This window comes from Vigna umbellata, chromosome 3, assembly GCF_029865625.1.
Source record: "Vigna umbellata cultivar VRB3 chromosome 3, Vumbellata_1.0, whole genome shotgun sequence".
NCBI lineage: Eukaryota > Viridiplantae > Streptophyta > Magnoliopsida > Fabales > Fabaceae > Vigna > Vigna umbellata.
The window spans coordinates 25,350,016-25,370,015 of record NC_142167.1 but is presented as its reverse complement, the minus strand read 5'-3'; positions in this window follow the sequence as shown (position 1 = coordinate 25,370,015).

Below are 20,000 nucleotides of genomic sequence, written 5' to 3'. Positions count from 1 at the left end.
AAAAATCTTGGTGCAAGAAATTTTTCATTTTGGTGGGTTTTGAAGCTAGCCAAGTTTGGTGGTGAAACTTGGCTAAGTTTGTGGTGCATGGACCAAGTTTTGGGAAATTTTCAAAGTGTTGGTTTTTGGGGTTTGATGCTTGGAATGGCCTCTTTATATCACCAAAAGGCTACTGTAAAAATCTTGGTGCAAGAAATTTTTCATTTTGGTGGGTTTTGAAGCTAGCCAAGTTTGGTGGTGAAAGTTGGCTAAGTTTGTGGTGCATGGGACCAAGTTTTGGGAAATTTTCAAAGTGTTGGTTTTTGGGGTTTGATGCTTGGAATGGCCTCTTTATATCACCAAAATTGCTACTGTAAAAATCTTGGTGCAAGAAATTTTTCATTTTGGTGGGTTTTGAAGCTAGCCAAGTTTGGTGGTGAAACTTGGCTAAGTTTGTGGTGCATGGACCAAGTTTTGGGAAATTTTCAAAGTGTTGGTTTTTGGGGTTTGATGCTTGGAATGGCCTCTTTATATCACCAAAAGGCTACTGTAAAAATCTTGGTGCAAGAAATTTTTCATTTTGGTGGGTTTTGAAGCTAGCCAAGTTTGGTGGTGAAAGTTGGCTAAGTTTGTGGTGCATGGACCAAGTTTTGGGAAATTTTCAAAGTGTTGGTTTTTGGGGTTTGATGCTTGGAATGGCCTCTTTATATCACCAAATTGCTACTGTAAAAATCTTGGTGCAAGAAATTTTTCATTTTGGTGGGTTTTGAAGCTAGCCAAGTTTGGTGGTGAAAGTTGGCTAAGTTTGTGGTGCATGGGACCAAGTTTTGGGAAATTTTCAAAGTGTTGGTTTTTGGGGTTTGATGCTTGGAATGGCCTCTTTATATCACCAAAAGGCTACTGTAAAAATCTTGGTGCAAGAAATTTTTCATTTTGGTGGGTTTTGAAGCTAGCCAAGTTTGGTGGTGAAAGTTGGCTAAGTTTGTGGTGCATGGGACCAAGTTTTGGGAAATTTTCAAAGTGTTGGTTTTTGGGGTTTGATGCTTGGAATGGCCTCTTTATATCACCAAAATTGCTACTGTAAAAATCTTGGTGCAAGAAATTTTTCATTTTGGTGGGTTTTGAAGCTAGCCAAGTTTGGTGGTGAAACTTGGCTAAGTTTGTGGTGCATGGACCAAGTTTTGGGAAATTTTCAAAGTGTTGGTTTTTGGGGTTTGATGCTTGGAATGGCCTCTTTATATCACCAAAATGCTACTGTAAAAATCTTGGTGCAAGAAATTTTTCATTTTGGTGGGTTTTGAAGCTAGCCAAGTTTGGTGGTGAAACTTGGCTAAGTTTGTGGTGCATGGACCAAGTTTTGGGAAATTTTCAAAGTGTTGGTTTTTGGGGTTTGATGCTTGGAATGGCCTCTTTATATCACCAAAGGCTACTGTAAAAATCTTGGTGCAAGAAATTTTTCATTTTGGTGGGTTTTGAAGCTAGCCAAGTTTGGTGGTGAAACTTGGCTAAGTTTGTGGTGCATGGACCAAGTTTTGGGAAATTTTCAAAGTGTTGGTTTTTGGGGTTTGATGCTTGGAATGGCCTCTTTATATCACCAAATGCTACTGTAAAAATCTTGGTGCAAGAAATTTTTCATTTTGGTGGGTTTTGAAGCTAGCCAAGTTTGGTGGTGAAACTTGGCTAAGTTTGTGGTGCATGGACCAAGTTTTGGGAAATTTTCAAAGTGTTGGTTTTTGGGGTTTGATGCTTGGAATGGCCTCTTTATATCACCAAAATTGCTACTGTAAAAATCTTGGTGCAAGAAATTTTTCATTTTGGTGGGTTTTGAAGCTAGCCAAGTTTGGTGGTGAAACTTGGCTAAGTTTGTGGTGCATGGACCAAGTTTTGGGAAATTTTCAAAGTGTTGGTTTTTGGGGTTTGATGCTTGGAATGGCCTCTTTATATCACCAAATTGCTACTGTAAAAATCTTGGTGCAAGAAATTTTTCATTTTGGTGGGTTTTGAAGCTAGCCAAGTTTGGTGGTGAAACTTGGCTAAGTTTGTGGTGCATGGGACCAAGTTTTGGGAAATTTTCAAAGTGTTGGTTTTTGGGGTTTGATGCTTGGAATGGCCTCTTTATATCACCAAAATTGCTACTGTAAAAATCTTGGTGCAAGAAATTTTTCATTTTGGTGGGTTTTGAAGCTAGCCAAGTTTGGTGGTGAAACTTGGCTAAGTTTGTGGTGCATGGACCAAGTTTTGGGAAATTTTCAAAGTGTTGGTTTTTGGGGTTTGATGCTTGGAATGGCCTCTTTATATCACCAAAAGGCTACTGTAAAAATCTTGGTGCAAGAAATTTTTCATTTTGGTGGGTTTTGAAGCTAGCCAAGTTTGGTGGTGAAACTTGGCTAAGTTTGTGGTGCATGGACCAAGTTTTGGGAAATTTTCAAAGTGTTGGTTTTTGGGGTTTGATGCTTGGAATGGCCTCTTTATATCACCAAAAGGCTACTGTAAAAATCTTGGTGCAAGAAATTTTTCATTTTGGTGGGTTTTGAAGCTAGCCAAGTTTGGTGGTGAAACTTGGCTAAGTTTGTGGTGCATGGACCAAGTTTTGGGAAATTTTCAAAGTGTTGGTTTTTGGGGTTTGATGCTTGGAATGGCCTCTTTATATCACCAAAAGGCTACTGTAAAAATCTTGGTGCAAGAAATTTTTCATTTTGGTGGGTTTTGAAGCTAGCCAAGTTTGGTGGTGAAACTTGGCTAAGTTTGTGGTGCATGGACCAAGTTTTGGGAAATTTTCAAAGTGTTGGTTTTTGGGGTTTGATGCTTGGAATGGCCTCTTTATATCACCAAAAGGCTACTGTAAAAATCTTGGTGCAAGAAATTTTTCATTTTGGTGGGTTTTGAAGCTAGCCAAGTTTGGTGGTGAAACTTGGCTAAGTTTGTGGTGCATGGACCAAGTTTTGGGAAATTTTCAAAGTGTTGGTTTTTGGGGTTTGATGCTTGGAATGGCCTCTTTATATCACCAAAAGGCTACTGTAAAAATCTTGGTGCAAGAAATTTTTCATTTTGGTGGGTTTTGAAGCTAGCCAAGTTTGGTGGTGAAACTTGGCTAAGTTTGTGGTGCATGGACCAAGTTTTGGGAAATTTTCAAAGTGGTGGTTTTTGGGGTTTGATGCTTGGAATGGCCTCTTTATATCACCAAAAGGCTACTGTAAAAATCTTGGTGCAAGAAATTTTTCATTTTGGTGGGTTTTGAAGCTAGCCAAGTTTGGTGGTGAAACTTGGCTAAGTTTGTGGTGCATGGACCAAGTTTTGGGAAATTTTCAAAGTGTTGGTTTTTGGGGTTTGATGCTTGGAATGGCCTCTTTATATCACCAAAAGGCTACTGTAAAAATCTTGGTGCAAGAAATTTTTCATTTTGGTGGGTTTTGAAGCTAGCCAAGTTTGGTGGTGAAACTTGGCTAAGTTTGTGGTGCATGGACCAAGTTTTGGGAAATTTTCAAAGTGTTGGTTTTTGGGGTTTGATGCTTGGAATGGCCTCTTTATATCACCAAAAGGCTACTGTAAAAATCTTGGTGCAAGAAATTTTTCATTTTGGTGGGTTTTGAAGCTAGCCAAGTTTGGTGGTGAAACGTTGGCTAAGTTTGTGGTGCATGGACCAAGTTTTGGGAAATTTTCAAAGTGTTGGTTTTTGGGGTTTGATGCTTGGAATGGCCTCTTTATATCACCAAAAGGCTACTGTAAAAATCTTGGTGCAAGAAATTTTTCATTTTGGTGGGTTTTGAAGCTAGCCAAGTTTGGTGGTGAAACTTGGCTAAGTTTGTGGTGCATGGACCAAGTTTTGGGAAATTTTCAAAGTGTTGGTTTTTGGGGTTTGATGCTTGGAATGGCCTCTTTATATCACCAAAAGGCTACTGTAAAAATCTTGGTGCAAGAAATTTTTCATTTTGGTGGGTTTTGAAGCTAGCCAAGTTTGGTGGTGAAACTTGGCTAAGTTTGTGGTGCATGGACCAAGTTTTGGGAAATTTTCAAAGTGTTGGTTTTTGGGGTTTGATGCTTGGAATGGCCTCTTTATATCACCAAATTGCTACTGTAAAAATCTTGGTGCAAGAAATTTTTCATTTTGGTGGGTTTTGAAGCTAGCCAAGTTTGGTGGTGAAACTTGGCTAAGTTTGTGGTGCATGGACCAAGTTTTGGGAAATTTTCAAAGTGTTGGTTTTTGGGGTTTGATGCTTGGAATGGCCTCTTTATATCACCAAATGGCTACTGTAAAAATCTTGGTGCAAGAAATTTTTCATTTTGGTGGGTTTTGAAGCTAGCCAAGTTTGGTGGTGAAACTTGGCTAAGTTTGTGGTGCATGGACCAAGTTTTGGGAAATTTTCAAAGTGTTGGTTTTTGGGGTTTGATGCTTGGAATGGCCTCTTTATATCACCAAAGGCTACTGTAAAAATCTTGGTGCAAGAAATTTTTCATTTTGGTGGGTTTTGAAGCTAGCCAAGTTTGGTGGTGAAAGTTGGCTAAGTTTGTGGTGCATGGACCAAGTTTTGGGAAATTTTCAAAGTGTTGGTTTTTGGGGTTTGATGCTTGGAATGGCCTCTTTATATCACCAAAGGCTACTGTAAAAATCTTGGTGCAAGAAATTTTTCATTTTGGTGGGTTTTGAAGCTAGCCAAGTTTGGTGGTGAAACTTGGCTAAGTTTGTGGTGCATGGACCAAGTTTTGGGAAATTTTCAAAGTGTTGGTTTTTGGGGTTTGATGCTTGGAATGGCCTCTTTATATCACCAAAAGGCTACTGTAAAAATCTTGGTGCAAGAAATTTTTCATTTTGGTGGGTTTTGAAGCTAGCCAAGTTTGGTGGTGAAACTTGGCTAAGTTTGTGGTGCATGGACCAAGTTTTGGGAAATTTTCAAAGTGTTGGTTTTTGGGGTTTGATGCTTGGAATGGCCTCTTTATATCACCAAAAGGCTACTGTAAAAATCTTGGTGCAAGAAATTTTTCATTTTGGTGGGTTTTGAAGCTAGCCAAGTTTGGTGGTGAAACTTGGCTAAGTTTGTGGTGCATGGACCAAGTTTTGGGAAATTTTCAAAGTGTTGGTTTTTGGGGTTTGATGCTTGGAATGGCCTCTTTATATCACCAAAAGGCTACTGTAAAAATCTTGGTGCAAGAAATTTTTCATTTTGGTGGGTTTTGAAGCTAGCCAAGTTTGGTGGTGAAACTTGGCTAAGTTTGTGGTGCATGGACCAAGTTTTGGGAAATTTTCAAAGTGTTGGTTTTTGGGGTTTGATGCTTGGAATGGCCTCTTTATATCACCAAAAGGCTACTGTAAAAATCTTGGTGCAAGAAATTTTTCATTTTGGTGGGTTTTGAAGCTAGCCAAGTTTGGTGGTGAAACTTGGCTAAGTTTGTGGTGCATGGACCAAGTTTTGGGAAATTTTCAAAGTGTTGGTTTTTGGGGTTTGATGCTTGGAATGGCCTCTTTATATCACCAAAAGGCTACTGTAAAAATCTTGGTGCAAGAAATTTTTCATTTTGGTGGGTTTTGAAGCTAGCCAAGTTTGGTGGTGAAAGTTGGCTAAGTTTGTGGTGCATGGACCAAGTTTTGGGAAATTTTCAAAGTGTTGGTTTTTGGGGTTTGATGCTTGGAATGGCCTCTTTATATCACCAAAAGGCTACTGTAAAAATCTTGGTGCAAGAAATTTTTCATTTTGGTGGGTTTTGAAGCTAGCCAAGTTTGGTGGTGAAAGTTGGCTAAGTTTGTGGTGCATGGACCAAGTTTTGGGAAATTTTCAAAGTGTTGGTTTTTGGGGTTTGATGCTTGGAATGGCCTCTTTATATCACCAAAAGGCTACTGTAAAAATCTTGGTGCAAGAAATTTTTCATTTTGGTGGGTTTTGAAGCTAGCCAAGTTTGGTGGTGAAAGTTGGCTAAGTTTGTGGTGCATGGACCAAGTTTTGGGAAATTTTCAAAGTGTTGGTTTTTGGGGTTTGATGCTTGGAATGGCCTCTTTATATCACCAAAAGGCTACTGTAAAAATCTTGGTGCAAGAAATTTTTCATTTTGGTGGGTTTTGAAGCTAGCCAAGTTTGGTGGTGAAACTTGGCTAAGTTTGTGGTGCATGGACCAAGTTTTGGGAAATTTTCAAAGTGGTGGTTTTTGGGGTTTGATGCTTGGAATGGCCTCTTTATATCACCAAAAGGCTACTGTAAAAATCTTGGTGCAAGAAATTTTTCATTTTGGTGGGTTTTGAAGCTAGCCAAGTTTGGTGGTGAAAGTTGGCTAAGTTTGTGGTGCATGGACCAAGTTTTGGGAAATTTTCAAAGTGTTGGTTTTTGGGGTTTGATGCTTGGAATGGCCTCTTTATATCACCAAAAGGCTACTGTAAAAATCTTGGTGCAAGAAATTTTTCATTTTGGTGGGTTTTGAAGCTAGCCAAGTTTGGTGGTGAAACTTGGCTAAGTTTGTGGTGCATGGACCAAGTTTTGGGAAATTTTCAAAGTGTTGGTTTTTGGGGTTTGATGCTTGGAATGGCCTCTTTATATCACCAAAAGGCTACTGTAAAAATCTTGGTGCAAGAAATTTTTCATTTTGGTGGGTTTTGAAGCTAGCCAAGTTTGGTGGTGAAACTTGGCTAAGTTTGTGGTGCATGGACCAAGTTTTGGGAAATTTTCAAAGTGTTGGTTTTTGGGGTTTGATGCTTGGAATGGCCTCTTTATATCACCAAAAGGCTACTGTAAAAATCTTGGTGCAAGAAATTTTTCATTTTGGTGGGTTTTGAAGCTAGCCAAGTTTGGTGGTGAAACTTGGCTAAGTTTGTGGTGCATGGACCAAGTTTTGGGAAATTTTCAAAGTGGTGGTTTTTGGGGTTTGATGCTTGGAATGGCCTCTTTATATCACCAATAGGCTACTGTAAAAATCTTGGTGCAAGAAATTTTTCATTTTGGTGGGTTTTGAAGCTAGCCAAGTTTGGTGGTGAAAGTTGGCTAAGTTTGTGGTGCATGGACCAAGTTTTGGGAAATTTTCAAAGTGTTGGTTTTTGGGGTTTGATGCTTGGAATGGCCTCTTTATATCACCAAAAGGCTACTGTAAAAATCTTGGTGCAAGAAATTTTTCATTTTGGTGGGTTTTGAAGCTAGCCAAGTTTGGTGGTGAAACTTGGCTAAGTTTGTGGTGCATGGACCAAGTTTTGGGAAATTTTCAAAGTGGTGGTTTTTGGGGTTTGATGCTTGGAATGGCCTCTTTATATCACCAAAAGGCTACTGTAAAAATCTTGGTGCAAGAAATTTTTCATTTTGGTGGGTTTTGAAGCTAGCCAAGTTTGGTGGTGAAACTTGGCTAAGTTTGTGGTGCATGGACCAAGTTTTGGGAAATTTTCAAAGTGTTGGTTTTTGGGGTTTGATGCTTGGAATGGCCTCTTTATATCACCAAAAGGCTACTGTAAAAATCTTGGTGCAAGAAATTTTTCATTTTGGTGGGTTTTGAAGCTAGCCAAGTTTGGTGGTGAAACTTGGCTAAGTTTGTGGTGCATGGACCAAGTTTTGGGAAATTTTCAAAGTGTTGGTTTTTGGGGTTTGATGCTTGGAATGGCCTCTTTATATCACCAAAAGGCTACTGTAAAAATCTTGGTGCAAGAAATTTTTCATTTTGGTGGGTTTTGAAGCTAGCCAAGTTTGGTGGTGAAACTTGGCTAAGTTTGTGGTGCATGGACCAAGTTTTGGGAAATTTTCTAAGTGTTGGTTTTTGGGGTTTGGTGCTTGGAATGGGCTCTTTATATCACCAAAAGGCTACTGTAAAAATCTTGGTGCAAGAAATTTTTCATTTTGGTCCCCGGCAACGGCGCCATTTTGATGATAGGGTCGCACCTCCCACAAAAATTTATGCATAAAAGAATGCAGTATAGTACTAGGAAGTGACTCCTAGGTCGTCTCTCAAGGACCAAATTGTGGTTCTAGTCTCAGATCAAACACGAAGTGGGGGGGGTTTTGTGAAGATTTTGTAAATGCGAGTGAACTAAATTAAAACACAAACATAAACACGGATGTAAACACATGATTAAAAGAGTTGATCATTTAAGCTAACATCGTAACTAAAATATCACTACCAAGAAAAATAGAGAACATTAAAATGAAAAGTGCTTTAACCAAATTAAAAGTGCAACATTGAGCTAAACAATTACACACAAACTGAGGATGACGGACAATTGAAATGAATGCTTAAAGAAATTTAATATTAAATGCTTGCTTCAGTAAAGTAAAATGCACTTTGCCTAAAAGAAATTAAATTTGCTGTTCCAGATCCAGATCCCATCCCGAGGCCGTACCATCTCTTCCACTTCCAGAATGTCATTTCTCAAAGCAACTAAAATGAATTCTCCAAATGAAAAACGCTGCACCCCTAAGTGAACGAAATACCGCATTGCTTTGTTCTTCCAGCCAAAATAAATATGAATCACGCATCTTTTTTTCAAAATGTGTACCACCAACAGCTTAAAATGAAATGCACAGTGCAGCTCCAAGGGAAATTGGAAATTAAAAATGCTTCTAAAATGCTACTATCTGGCCGTGACACCCAATGCCTTTCTTTCTATCAATCAGCAAAGATCAATAAAAAAAACAGTGTTTCTAAGTGAGCTGGCCATGAGCTGTGTGCTGCTGTGACCGAGAATGAAAAGGGGCGGAAAGAAATGCAACCAAAATGAAAATGGCAGTGTGTAAAATCAGCAATATAAAATTAAAGTAAATGCTTTTCATTCAACCGTAACAATGTTCACATTTTTTCCTATCAAAATCCAAACGTTCCCCAAAGAAATAAAACTTAGTAAGCCTGGCGGTTGAAGCACTTTCTCTATCACCTTGTTTCATTCCAGCACCCATTCTCTAAGAAAAGAAAAAAAATGAAAACTTAGAGCTTCTTCCTGGTCGTGACACCATGCGTGCACTCTTCCAGCCAAATGAAATGTATATTCTCTCCTCATCCGTAACCCTCCATGCTTAATCTCCGTTCTTCCTCTTTTTTTTCTTTCTCTACCTTACATCACTCTCCAAACCTCCTCCAGAGTAGCGGCTGCTGCTTCCTTTTTACAATGCAAAATGAAAACCCTCCAATTCCACGTGTGCTGCTGGAACGCTTCTCCTCCAGGCCTCATCCCTGCTGCACCTCCCTTCCTCTCCAAGCACACACCTGCTGGACCGTGGTGTTGCCAATTGCTGGATGCCACCACCCTCTTTGCTGGAACAGCTCCAGGCCGTGTTGAAGCTTGGTTGAAAGCCTCCCTCCATGCTTGATGTTGCTGGACCAAGGCCGCGTGTGCTGGAATGATGGACGCTGCTGGAACGTGGTGAAGGCTTCTTCGTGCACCTCCTTTCTCTCTCGGTGCCTTTCTTTCTTCCAGCACCTCCCTTGCTGCCAGCATGTGAATCTCTGCTGGACACACCCCTGCTTGCTGGACTGAAAGAATAACCTCCCAAACTCAAGTGATGGCCTGTCTGCTGCCTTGGACGTGCTGGACCGTGAGCTCCTCAAGCTGCTGTGTGCACCTCTTCATTAATAGCTTCCCATTCACGTGCTTTTTCTTTGCTTGCTACCCTCTTTCATTCACGTGTTGTTGCTGCCTCAGCTGTCCGCGTGAAGCCCCTGGACGTGCGAAGGCCTGCTGTATTCGTGCACCAGCGTGGCAGCCATTCTCCAATACTCACACCACTTCCAAGACCCGTGTGCTGTCCAATTGCTGCTGGACCGTGTGCACCTCTTTCTCTCCAAGAACACACCTCCTAGATGTTGTTCCTTCCCTTGGGCCGTGAGCGTGAGTGTGCTACTGGGCTGCTACTCTTTTCCAGCTGCTGGGCCAAGTGGTTATAGCTGCTGCACTTCTTCTATTTCTTCTGGACCGTGAAGGTCTGCTTCCAACTCAGCTGGACGTTAATTTTCTCTGCTGGATTGTGTCCATCTTCCTCCAAGCTGCTGGAGCGTGATATGATGCTACTGCCGTGAAAAAAATAAGACTTCTCTAATGGTTGTTTTCTTCATGAATCCAAGTGAAGCCACCACATCCGTAATGGAGAATAAGTTGTCCGTGGACCCATGTGTTTAGGTGAATTGTGAATGGGACCGTGTAACTTGTTGTTTAATTATTGGATGGCAAGTTGTAAAAAGCAACGTGGTATGTGAGCTGCTGCCCCTTGGAAGTGTTGGACCGTGAAGGAATCAAGGTGCTGGACGTGCTTCTGTTGGGTGCAGGCCGTGAGCCTCTTTTTCTTCCAGCACCACTTCTTAGCTTCTCCAACCAAGCCCATCTCCATGTGCACTCCCATAATTTACATCCACACCTCTCTTTCATTTTATTTTAAAATATATTTGATGTGGCATCTTTCTTTTGACCTCCAAATGTTCCAAAATTTATCCAACAATTTCCCTACAATTAATAATGCAAATAATTAGCTCAAATAATTCAAATTAATTAAAATAAGAATTTCTGATCAAATTAAGCACAATTAGGAAAAATGGGAAAATACTGGACATTTAAGCACAATTCCCTAATTAAATTCGGTACAATAAGCTAAGTGAAATTGAGAAAATATTGACTCATCAAAATAGACCACACTTAGTCTTTTGCACTCCTGGGCAAAATCAAGACGCAGATCAAGGAATAGTTCAAAGGACTTTAAGGAAGGTGACACAGACTCAGCATACAGAAAACAAAGACTAACAATGACAGAAACAGAATTACACAGTTCTCAAGGAATCTGGACCAAGAAAGGAAGTAGACAATATCCAACACAAAATCAAAGAAAGCAGATACTCATGAAATCATCCACGCAATTCAAAACATGTCAAAATGATTAATCAGTTCAAGAGGTGAATCAAAAGTAACAAAACCTCACAGATGCACTATCAGTGTTTCTCTCAAGTGTTTAAGGTAAATCAATGTCACTCAATGCACTCAAGAAAGCAATCACAAATAGACTTGGCAAGCCTCTAATATCAACACTTAAGCACATACGCATGTTCAAATCAAAAGGTCTTTTCATGGTTGTAATGGGGCCAAGGACAAGGGAGGATATATCTGGATAAGAAGCTACAAACCATAAGGAACAGAGGAGCAATGGGGAACAAGTGTAAACACATTCAAACACACCCACAACCTCTACTTCCATCCTCTTCTTGACTCCATTATTCACAATTATTCACATTTTTTTTTTCACTATTTTTCTACTCTCTTTTTTTCCATCCTGTCTCTTTTCTTTTCTCTATTCAGCACACAATTTCAAGAGACAAGATACACCACATATTTACAAAAACACGATAAGAAGAGGACTCACTAGCCAATTCATCAGAAACCCCCAAGAGACCACACTTGTTCCCAAAACACCTCCAAAGCTCCAAAATTCCCTAAGGTTAAGGTAATCATGGTTTTTCACTTAGGGCTAGTGTATGAGCATTCAAAACAAAGAAATGGGGGAAAGTATAGGCTCAAAAGGGGTTATCAAAGGATCAAAACAAGGTAAGCTTATTTGGCTAGAGAGGCTCAAGAACAAAATTGCCTTTATCACTTCCAAACATGCATATCAATCAAGAGTTATCAACAAGAGTCAAGCCAAGGCATATGCGCAAGCAATCAAGAGGCATATCACACACAAGAAAGAACATAAAGTGGCTCAAATCTCACACAGGGTAATTCTGTCGCAATCAATTCAACTCTCAAAAATCATAATCATCTTCCAAGCAGAGAAAAGCAAGGATTTCAAACAAATAAGTATCAATGAAGTGAAGGAAGACTGACATCCTAAACAAAGTCCAGAAATCAAGAGAAACATGTAAAACTGTACACAAGACACGACAAAAATAACCTAGAAAAGAAAAAAAAATTTAACCAAGAAAACAAAAACTAACAAAGAAAAATCAGAATCTCCCCCAATAGACCACACTTAAACTACACAGTGTCCTCAATGTGTCATAAGCATAAGGTCAGAAATCATAACAGTCAACAGATCACAGACAAGTGCAATAAAAGTAGGGAAAGGGGGAGAAGAGAGAAAGAAAACTCCCCTGATCATGGTGGCAGTTGCCAATTTTGGACTTTCAGGGAGATGTCTTCCACCACAGGATCCAGCAAGGAAGTTTTGAGGAAGAATTGCTTCATCCTCCAGATTTGATCTAGCAGGGAGATATCATCCACAGCTGGATCTAAGAAGCAAAGATTGTTGATGAGCAGGTTCAGCTGGTGCCTATTGATCTTGAAGCTTTTGTCAGTGCTAGCACCTTTATTTTCCACTGTGGGTGTTTGTTGATCAAATTCATTTGTACCTCCTGCAATAGGGTTAGTGCAATGTGGCTCTACAGAAATTTCATGCAGGGGTATAACACCCAATCCCAATTTATCAGACTGAACCTCAGATACATCCTCAGAACATGAATCAATTTCAAAATCACAAGCAATATCAACTACAGACTCAGATTCATGTTCAATGCATGGAGAATAAACATTCGGATGCGACAGCAAAAATTGGTTCTCATCATGCATAGAGGGAAAATTAAAATCAGACTCAACAACAATATAATCATCAGCATACCTCTCAACAACATAATCAAATTGAGGTATGCTCACCTCCTCTTCCTTGAAGATTGCTAAAGTGTGGGAAGATGAAGGTGGTCTACCTCGTTCAGGATTACTGCTTATTTCTGCCTGCTCCTCAAAATACTCATCACTCTCCTCAGGTGCAAGGGTATGGACATAGGATGATGGGAAAGTAGATGGCACAGTAGTAAGCTCATGACTCTTCTCCCAATCTTCTATGTTGATGCCACTATCATCATCATCTGGAATCTGAACAGTCTGAAATGGTAACTCTGAATCTTGAGACTGTTCCTCAGTGAGTTGAGTGGCCATCTGCCCTATCTGATCAGTCATACTCTGAATGGCAGCTCCTATTTCTTGCTGGAACTGCATGTTCTCTTGTTGGAACTGAAAGTTCTGCATGGTCATCTGCTCCAACAACTCCTTCAATGTAGGCTCAGAAGTAGAAGGCTGAGGAGCTATTTCGGCAGGAGCACTATACTGTTGACTCTCGTATTGCTGGACTGGTGGAGGCATAAAAGTACTTTGGAATGGTGGTTCTTGATATTGATGCTGTGGAGCATCATACCATCCCAAGGTAGGGTCATTCCATCCAAGACCGTTGCTGTAAGCATATTGCACAGGGGAAAATTTGCTCAGAAACTGATGCTCAAGATATCCCCAATCGGTAACGGATCTCAGAGGAAGAGAGTCTTTCCAATCCTTAGCTGCTCCTTGTAATGAATGCGGAAATGCGCTCAGGAAAATGTAATCAAGAGGGACATCTGGAGGTTTCATTGAAGAGCACATGATGTGGAGCTCCTCCAAATGTCTGTGTGGGCATTCTCCTGCAAAACCATGAAACTTAGGCAGCAAATGTATCAGTCCAGGGGTGAGATCGCAATGAAGATCATCCTCCTTAAGTGAAACCGGCTCACAAAGAGCACTCTCAGAAATTAAAGGATGAGTCATATTGTTCTCAACATAGAAATCAGCAGAATATGAATTACAATCAGAGTAACATGCAGAAGGAGAATCATAATCAGAGGCACTAGCAAAACAAGCAGTATTCACGAAATCAGAATAGGTAGACATGGAAAAAGAAAAATACTACAAATTACGAAATAAATAAAACACAACACATTTATACATGCAAACACGCACACACAAAACAGAACATCACATCACATCACATGACAACACAAGACAAAACACAACACACACAAACACAACAAAAAGACCTAAGACCGAACCATTGGTCCCCGGCAACGGCGCCATTTTGATGAGAGGGTCGCACCTCCCACAAAAATTTATGCATAAAAGAATGCAGTATAGTACTAGGAAGTGACTCCTAGGTCGTCTCTCAAGGACCAAATTGTGGTTCTAGTCTCAGATCAAACACGAAGTGGGGGGGGGGGGGGTTTTGTGAAGATTTTGTAAATGCGAGTGAACTAAATTAAAACACAAACATAAACACGGATGTAAACACATGATTAAAAGAGTTGATCATTTAAGCTAACATCGTAACTAAAATATCACTACCAAGAAAAATAGAGAACATTAAAATGAAAAGTGCTTTAACCAAATTAAAAGTGCAACATTGAGCTAAACAATTACACACAAATTGAGGATGACGGACAATTGAAATGAATGCTTAAAGAAATTTAATATTAAATGCTTGCTTCAGTAAAGTAAAATGCACTTTGCCTAAAAGAAATTAAATGTGCTGTTCCAGATCCAGATCCCATCCCGAGGCCGTACCATCTCTTCCACTTCCAGAATGTCATTTCTCAAAGCAACTAAAATGAATTCTCCAAATGAAAAACGCTGCACCCCTAAGTGAACGAAATACCGCATTGCTTTGTTCTTCCAGCCAAAATAAATATGAATCACGCATCTTTTTTTCAAAATGTGTACCACCAACAGCTTAAAATGAAATGCACAGTGCAGCTCCAAGGGAAATTGGAAATTAAAAATGCTTCTAAAATGCTACTATCTGGCCGTGACACCCAATGCCTTTCTTTCTATCAATCAGCAAAGATCAATAAAAAAAACAGTGTTTCTAAGTGAGCTGGCCATGAGCTGTGTGCTGCTGTGACCGAGAATGAAAAGGGGCGGAAAGAAATGCAACCAAAATGAAAATGGCAGTGTGTAAAATCAGCAATATAAAATTAAAGTAAATGCTTTTCATTCAACCGTAACAATGTTCACATTTTTTCTATCAAAATCCAAACGTTCCCCAAAGAAATAAAACTTAGTAAGCCTGGCGGTTGGAGCACTTTCTCTATCACCTTGTTTCATTCCAGCACCCATTCTCTAAGAAAAGAAAAAAAATGAAAACTTAGAGCTTCTTCCTGGTCGTGACACCATGCGTGCACTCTTCCAGCCAAATGAAATGTATATTCTCTCCTCATCCGTAACCCTCCATGCTTAATCTCCGTTCTTCCTCTTTTTTTTCTTTCTCTACCTTACATCACTCTCCAAACCTCCTCCAGAGTAGCGGCTGCTGCTTCCTTTTTACAATGCAAAATGAAAACCCTCCAATTCCACGTGTGCTGCTGGAACGCTTCTCCTCCAGGCCTCATCCCTGCTGCACCTCCCTTCCTCTCCAAGCACACACCTGCTGGACCGTGGTGTTGCCAATTGCTGGATGCCACTACCCTCTTTGCTGGAACAGCTCCAGGCCGTGTTGAAGCTTGGTTGAAAGCCTCCCTCCATGCTTGATGTTGCTGGACCAAGGCCGCGTGTGCTGGAATGATGGACGCTGCTGGAACGTGGTGAAGGCTTCTTCGTGCACCTCCTTTCTCTCTCGGTGCCTTTCTTTCTTCCAGCACCTCCCTTGCTGCCAGCATGTGAATCTCTGCTGGACACACCCCTGCTTGCTGGACTGAAAGAATAACCTCCCAAACTCAAGTGATGGCCTGTCTGCTGCCTTGGACGTGCTGGACCGTGAGCTCCTCAAGCTGCTGTGTGCACCTCTTCATTAATAGCTTCCCATTCACGTGCTTTTTCTTTGCTTGCTGCCCTCTTTCATTCACGTGTTGTTGCTGCCTCAGCTGTCCGCGTGAAGCCCCTGGACGTGCGAAGGCCTGCTGTATTCGTGCACCAGCGTGGCAGCCATTCTCCAATACTCACACCACTTCCAAGACCCGTGTGCTGTCCAATTGCTGCTGGACCGTGTGCACCTCTTTCTCTCCAAGAACACACCTCCTAGATGTTGTTCCTTCCCTTGGGCCGTGAGCGTGAGTGTGCTACTGGGCTGCTACTCTTTTCCAGCTGCTGGGCCAAGTGGTTATAGCTGCTGCACTTCTTCTATTTCTTCTGGACCGTGAAGGTCTGCTTCCAACTCAGCTGGACGTTAATTTTCTCTGCTGGATTGTGTCCATCTTCCTCCAAGCTGCTGGAGCGTGATATGATGCTACTGCCGTGAAAAAAATAAGACTTCTCTAATGGTTGTTTTCTTCATGAATCCAAGTGAAGCCACCACATCCGTAATGGAGAATAAGTTGTCCGTGGACCCATGTGTTTAGGTGAATTGTGAATGGGACCGTGTAACTTGTTGTTTAATTATTGGATGGCAAGTTGTAAAAAGCAACGTGGTATGTGAGCTGCTGCCCCTTGGAAGTGTTGGACCGTGAAGGAATCAAGGTGCTGGACGTGCTTCTGTTGGGTGCAGGCCGTGAGCCTCTTTTTCTTCCAGCACCACTTCTTAGCTTCTCCAACCAAGCCCATCTCCATGTGCACTCCCATAATTTACATCCACACCTCTCTTTCATTTTATTTTAAAATATATTTGATGTGGCATCTTTCTTTTGACCTCCAAATGTTCCAAAATTTATCCAACAATTTCCCTACAATTAATAATGCAAATAATTAGCTCAAATAATTCAAATTAATTAAAATAAGAATTTCTGATCAAATTAAGCACAATTAGGAAAAATGGGAAAATACTGGACATTTAAGCACAATTCCCTAATTAAATTCGGTACAATAAGCTAAGTGAAATTGAGAAAATATTGACTCATCAAAATAGACCACACTTAGTCTTTTGCACTCCTGGGCAAAATCAAGACGCAGATCAAGGAATAGTTCAAAGGACTTTAAGGAAGGTGACACAGACTCAGCATACAGAAAACAAAGACTAACAATGACAGAAACAGAATTACACAGTTCTCAAGGAATCTGGACCAAGAAAGGAAGTAGACAATATCCAACACAAAATCAAAGAAAGCAGATACTCATGAAATCATCCACGCAATTCAAAACATGTCAAAATGATTAATCAGTTCAAGAGGTGAATCAAAAGTAACAAAACCTCACAGATGCACTATCAGTGTTTCTCTCAAGTGTTTAAGGTAAATCAATGTCACTCAATGCACTCAAGAAAGCAATCACAAATAGACTTGGCAAGCCTCTAATATCAACACTTAAGCACATACGCATGTTCAAATCAAAAGGTCTTTTCATGGTTGTAATGGGGCCAAGGACAAGGGAGGATATATCTGGATAAGAAGCTACAAACCATAAGGAACAGAGGAGCAATGGGGAACAAGTGTAAACACATTCAAACACACCCACAACCTCTACTTCCATCCTCTTCTTGACTCCATTATTCACAATTATTCACATTTTTTTTTTCACTATTTTTCTACTCTCTTTTTTTCCATCCTGTCTCTTTTCTTTTCTCTATTCAGCACACAATTTCAAGAGACAAGATACACCACATATTTACAAAAACACGATAAGAAGAGGACTCACTAGCCAATTCATCAGAAACCCCCAAGAGACCACACTTGTTCCCAAAACACCTCCAAAGCTCCAAAATTCCCTAAGGTTAAGGTAATCATGGTTTTTCACTTAGGGCTAGTGTATGAGCATTCAAAACAAAGAAATGGGGGAAAGTATAGGCTCAAAAGGGGTTATCAAAGGATCAAAACAAGGTAAGCTTATTTGGCTAGAGAGGCTCAAGAACAAAATTGCCTTTATCACTTCCAAACATGCATATCAATCAAGAGTTATCAACAAGAGTCAAGCCAAGGCATATGCGCAAGCAATCAAGAGGCATATCACACACAAGAAAGAACATAAAGTGGCTCAAATCTCACACAGGGTAATTCTGTCGCAATCAATTCAACTCTCAAAAATCATAATCATCTTCCAAGCAGAGAAAAGCAAGGATTTCAAACAAATAAGTATCAATGAAGTGAAGGAAGACTGACATCCTAAACAAAGTCCAGAAATCAAGAGAAACATGTAAAACTGTACACAAGACACGACAAAAATAACCTAGAAAAGAAAAAAAAATTTAACCAAGAAAACAAAAACTAACAAAGAAAAATCAGAATCTCCCCCAATAGACCACACTTAAACTACACAGTGTCCTCAATGTGTCATAAGCATAAGGTCAGAAATCATAACAGTCAACAGATCACAGACAAGTGCAATAAAAGTAGGGAAAGGGGGAGAAGAGAGAAAGAAAACTCCCCTGATCATGGTGGCAGTTGCCAATTTTGGACTTTCAGGGAGATGTCTTCCACCACAGGATCCAGCAAGGAAGTTTTGAGGAAGAATTGCTTCATCCTCCAGATTTGATCTAGCAGGGAGATATCATCCACAGCTGGATCTAAGAAGCAAAGATTGTTGATGAGCAGGTTCAGCTGGTGCCTATTGATCTTGAAGCTTTTGTCAGTGCTAGCACCTTTATTTTCCACTGTGGGTGTTTGTTGATCAAATTCATTTGTACCTCCTGCAATAGGGTTAGTGCAATGTGGCTCTACAGAAATTTCATGCAGGGGTATAACACCCAATCCCAATTTATCAGACTGAACCTCAGATACATCCTCAGAACATGAATCAATTTCAAAATCACAAGCAATATCAACTACAGACTCAGATTCATGTTCAATGCATGGAGAATAAACATTCGGATGCGACAGCAAAAATTGGTTCTCATCATGCATAGAGGGAAAATTAAAATCAGACTCAACAACAATATAATCATCAGCATACCTCTCAACAACATAATCAAATTGAGGTATGCTCACCTCCTCTTCCTTGAAGATTGCTAAAGTGTGGGAAGATGAAGGTGGTCTACCTCGTTCAGGATTACTGCTTATTTCTGCCTGCTCCTCAAAATACTCATCACTCTCCTCAGGTGCAAGGGTATGGACATAGGATGATGGGAAAGTAGATGGCACAGTAGTAAGCTCATGACTCTTCTCCCAATCTTCTATGTTGATGCCACTATCATCATCATCTGGAATCTGAACAGTCTGAAATGGTAACTCTGAATCTTGAGACTGTTCCTCAGTGAGTTGAGTGGCCATCTGCCCTATCTGATCAGTCATACTCTGAATGGCAGCTCCTATTTCTTGCTGGAACTGCATGTTCTCTTGTTGGAACTGAAAGTTCTGCATGGTCATCTGCTCCAACAACTCCTTCAATGTAGGCTCAGAAGTAGAAGGCTGAGGAGCTATTTCGGCAGGAGCACTATACTGCTGACTCTCGTATTGCTGGACTGGTGGAGGCATAAAAGTACTCTGGAATGGTGGTTCTTGATATTGATGCTGTGGAGCATCATACCATCCCAAGGTAGGGTCATTCCATCCAAGACCGTTGCTGTAAGCATATTGCACAGGGGAAAATTTGCTCAGAAACTGATGCTCAAGATATCCCCAATCGGTAACGGATCTCAGAGGAAGAGAGTCTTTCCAATCCTTAGCTGCTCCTTGTAATGAATGCGGAAATGCGCTCAGGAAAATGTAATCAAGAGGGACATCTAGAGGTTTCATTGAAGAGCACATGATGTGGAGCTCCTCCAAATGTTTGTGTGGGCATTCTCCTGCAAAACCATGAAACTTAGGCAGCAAATGTATCAGTCCAGGGGTGAGATCGCAATGAAGATCATCCTCCTTAAGTGAAACCGGCTCACAAAGAGCACTCTCAGAAATTAAAGGATGAGTCATATTGTTCTCAACATAGAAATCAGCAGAATATGAATTACAATCAGAGTAACATGCAGAAGGAGAATCATAATCAGAGGCACTAGCAAAACAAGCAGTATTCACGAAATCAGAATAGGTAGACATGGAAAAAGAAAAATACTACAAATTACGAAATAAATAAAACACAACACATTTATACATGCAAACACGCACACACAAAACAGAACATCACATCACATCACATCACAACACAAGACAAAACACAACACACACAAACACAACAAAAAGACCTAAGACCGAACCATTGGTCCCCGGCAACGGCGCCATTTTGATGAGAGGGTCGCACCTCCCACAAAAATTTATGCATAAAAGAATGCAGTATAGTACTAGGAAGTGACTCCTAGGTCGTCTCTCAAGGACCAAATTGTGGTTCTAGTCTCAGATCAAACACGAAGTGGGGGGGGGGGGTTTTGTGAAGATTTTGTAAATGCGAGTGAACTAAATTAAAACACAAACATAAACACGGATGTAAACACATGATTAAA